At 37.2% G+C, this 4,314-nt stretch overlaps 1 non-coding gene across 1 annotated transcript; it reads left to right on the top strand.

The window, feature by feature from the left end:
• The first annotated feature begins 2,794 nt into the window (after positions 1 to 2,794).
• LOC121158122 lies at positions 2,795 to 2,901 on the top strand. Its single transcript, XR_005884145.1, has one exon. It is a non-coding gene; the product is annotated as a U6 spliceosomal RNA (small nuclear RNA).
• Positions 2,902 to 4,314: the final 1,413 nt, after the last annotated feature.

Genomic DNA, 4,314 nt, shown 5'->3' with positions numbered 1-4,314 from the left:
CATGACTTTTCCCTCATCCCAGATCAGTCATGCATTGATATGGAGATCCAGGGATCTGTTTCAGCTATTTGGAATTGAATTTATAAAGTTATGTCATTTCAGCTACCATGTTGAAGAGGAAAACAATGCTTGTTTAGAGACATTTTTAAAAAGTTTGCATTTGTCCTGCATACTAAATATATTTGAATTGATTTATCAGAATTACTCATTGATAGAGTGACCTGTCACCTGTCCCACAGTTTCAAAACACACTCAAGCAGTTTCTATAGTCTATTAAAGATATGCTCATTTTGAGTACCAAAATATGGGGTAATGCACTACTCTTAATTTTTCTTTATGACTCCTGCAAAGAGAGACTCAGGACTTATTTCGAATGAAAAACACACATTAATATATACTATCCATTGTGGTGGAAAAGTGACAATTTCAGGAATGCCATGCTTTGCTGAGTTTAAAACAAAGCTTCAAATGAAATGAAAAGTTGATTGTTGAAGTTGGGCAATGAATATGCAGAGATTGATAATATGCTATTTATATTTTATACGTTCTAAGTATTTGTTGTAAATGGCTAAAATGAAAACAAATGTCCAGGAATGGGTGCTGTGGAGCAGAAGGCTCAGCCAGTGCCTGAGACGTACGCATCACATTTCAGAGTGGCTGTTTGAGTCCTGCCTCTTCTGCTTCTCGCATCAGCTTCCTGTTAATGCATCTCAAGGTGTACCACGTGATGGCTCAAAGTGCTTGTGCCTTTGCCATCCTCAAAGAGGACCGCCATGGATTTCCAGTCTTCTGACTTTGCCCAGACCTGACCATAGGGAGGGCATTTGGGATGTGAACCAGTGGATGGAAGATACCTCTCCATTCACCTCTTTCTCTCCCTATTTTCAACCCTTCTCTCACTCCTAGCTATGTCTCTCAAGTAGATGGAAGATAAATATTAAAAAATGTAAAGTATATACAGAATCTGATTTTGTTCTTTTTTCACCGCTGGACTTCAGAATAAGTAGTTTTGGTCATTTTGGAGTTTGTTTGCTAAATATGTCATTTGGATTTTCTCAAAAAGTTTTTTAATAAAATGATTTGTTTATTTAAAAATCAGAGTTACAGAGAGACAGGGAGAGAGATTGAAAGAGACATAGTTATCTTCCATCTGCTCATTGCTCCCCAACTGGCCACAGCACCTGTGAGTGGAAAGGGCCAAGGCACTTGGACTGTCCTCAGATGCTTTCCAAGGGACATCAGCAGGTAGCTTGATCAGAAGTGGAACAGCCAGGTCTAGCCAACACTCCTATGGGATACTGACATTGCAGCTTAGTGCACTGTGCTACAACCCGAGTCTAGCCCCAGTTTAGGTGTTTCCTTGGTTTTGGAGTGCAGGGAATGAATGGAGATGCCATTAGGTCAGAGCCAGAATCGAAACAGGACAAACTGAGAGGTATAATTTACTTCTTGCTAGAATTTCCATTGAGTATCCTTTAAGCCATTCATTGCATGCAAGTCTACACATAGAAGAGTAAGTAAGGGCAATGAACACATCAATATCAGGGACAGTACCTGTTTTTCCTCTTTCTGTGTTGACTGACATCCTTGCACTTGTGAGCGGTCCCGTTATTCACGAAGGGAGGATATGCTTGCTTTTTCTGTAAAGTGCCTTTCCAAATGCAGGCTCCCTGGCAACCAGCACTCACGGTGTAGGCACAGTATGCTTGGCTAGGCCTTGGAGAGCTAAGGGGCTCCCAGGTGCCAGTTGGCCAGCGCAGATTATGTGGCCTCTGGCCAGCTCTCTGCTCCCATGGCAGCCAGGGAAAACCTTCTCCTGACTCATCCATTGTGTCCAGCCAGCTGGCAAAGGTGTGATCACTGAAGTGTGAGCGGGTTGCTGGTGACAAATGCTGGATGTGCCTCAGGAGCGTCTCAGATGAATGCTTGATATGATGGGCACGCTGTTTTTGCAAACATAATTATTTAGTTTTGATGCCCGTGTGAACATAGTTGGTATAGTTGATATATTTATGTAAGATCAAACTCAACTAATGTATTTTTGTGATTATAACTATTTTGCATCTTCAAACTAAACTTTATTTAGGAAAATTATTTTCTCATGTTTTGTCTTATAATATTAACTACAACTCCAAGATAAGTAACAATGTAATAATGAAAACTGGTTTTTGACTGCTTTTCTGGAATACTATGTCTTGGTAAAAATTGCTCTGAAAATTAATTTTGACCCTAAATTGTGATAAATTTTTAAAAAATCTGTGAAAGAGCTTTCATCTTCAATAACTGAAATCCACATAAGTTACAATAAGGCTTACAGTCTGACTTTTTATATAGCTTTTAAAATGTCAATACCCTTTGATAAAGGATTCTAACATTGAGAAATATGAACCCTGGAAAATGAAAACTATGGCCAGATATGGCATGGCTTTATTTATAACTGTAGTTAATAGAAATTTAAATGCATACTAATTGAGAAAGGGGTAGAACATTTTGACACCTTCATACTTGAATTATTGGCAGTCTTTAAACTGTATTTAAGGATATTCAAAGAATTATGCAATTGATATAACTGATTTGGGATTATTTCATTTCTTCTAAATGCATTTAACTTATATAGACAAAACAAAGTAATTTGCTTGTTTTTGATTGGACAGGCAAAGTTAGCTTTTTTAGAGTATTGGTCTCAGTTTATTGTTTTGTGTGTTTATAGTAAAATACCTCAAAAGATACATCCCCCTTTACACAAGGGCCTAAAAGTAATATGTTAGGAATGATATTGAAAAGAGAGGAAGATGTGCTCGCTTCGGCAGCACATATACTAAAATTGGAACGATACAGAGAAGATTAGCATGGCCCTTGCGCAAGGATGACACGCAAATTCGTGAAGCGTTCCATATTTAAAAAAAGAAAGAAAGAAAGAAAAGAGAGGAAGATGTCACCAATGATTTGAAAAGTTAAGATAATTTTCCTCACCATTTTGCTTTTTTTCTATATCTCAGCTTGTCTCTGCTAAATCATCATATATTCTACATACTGGACTAAACTGTGGTTTGGACATATTTGGCTCCTCAAGTTCTTCAGTGATAAGTTAAGGTGTAGAAAGGGTGGAATCTTTGTTCAGCTGTGGGGCTTACAGGTAGATTCCAGGCAGGTCCTTAAGCTGTGCAAGATGTGCTGTCAGAAGGGAGTTCTTACAAAAGGGTTGTTATGCAAGCCTGAATTTAAACCTGGCTGTTCTCTGCTGTCTGTCAGGGTTGCCACAGATCTTCCTCCACACATAAGCCACTATGAAAATCAGCCATCCTCTACAGATGCCAAATAGGACTACTTGATCTTGAACCCAGCCCTCTAAAACTTTGATTTAAATAAATCTACTCTCATTATAAAGTTAAATGCCTTGGACATTTAATTAGAACACCAAACTTGACTAATATAAGCAGTGAAATCCTACTGATACATAAAAACCAAAAACTATCTTCCCGTCATGTTTCTTGAATCCATACCAACAGTTAAAAGAAAAAAAGAATTTTTTTGTGTAGCTTCAGTTTCCACAACACCACTGCATCCTGTGGAATGTGTATTCTGTGTATTTGTGTGGGAATTTTAAAATCTACTCAGTTCCGTTTCCAGGAGAAGATATTCACTTTAAGTTGAAATAGGTGTCGATACCTAGGTTCAGACCTTTGTGTCCGAGCCCTCGGTCTGTGCTGGAACTTGAGAGACAGTTGTGCAGTTAGCCTGAGATAGAGCCAATGTCAAGAACGGTTCCGTAATACTGACATGGAGCAGCAGTTCAGATCTGGCCAGCTCATAATTACTATGTTAATACATTGTAATTGAGGTTTTTGTATCATCCAATAGAGGCGCTGTCAATGTTTATATTAGGAGATAAAAACCATTTTAAAGTTTAGTTAGTATACTTTTTAATACATAAAGGTAACTAAGCTTTATGCTGGGAGCTGATTTAGCAATATTCCCTGTTACAAATGAATGTCAAACCATTTAGCAAGTGGTAAATGCATTATTTCTTAATTTGTGTTGTTCACTTTAACATTTTAATTTGTATTCACATTACATCAGGTAAATAACTACTTACAGCTACTCCACTATGCTTTGTCTTAACTGCTTTTTAATAAGCTAATATATATCTACATGTAACTAAGCAGCATTTAGAGATCTCAATATTAGAGAATCTCAGTGTTTGTTATTAGCAAATTTTAATAGTTTAGGAATAAAGGCTAATCATTCTTTTCTTATAATTTAGAAAATCATTAATCCTTGAAGAATTGTTTAAAACTGTTATGAGAGAATAAT

Source organism: Ochotona curzoniae, unplaced genomic scaffold, assembly GCF_017591425.1.
Source record: "Ochotona curzoniae isolate NIBS_2020 unplaced genomic scaffold, NIBS_Ocur_1.0 contig_3622, whole genome shotgun sequence".
Classification (NCBI taxonomy): Eukaryota; Metazoa; Chordata; class Mammalia; order Lagomorpha; family Ochotonidae; genus Ochotona; species Ochotona curzoniae.
The sequence above is the reverse complement of the archived record's forward strand: the minus strand, read 5'-3'. Positions and strand labels throughout refer to the sequence as shown.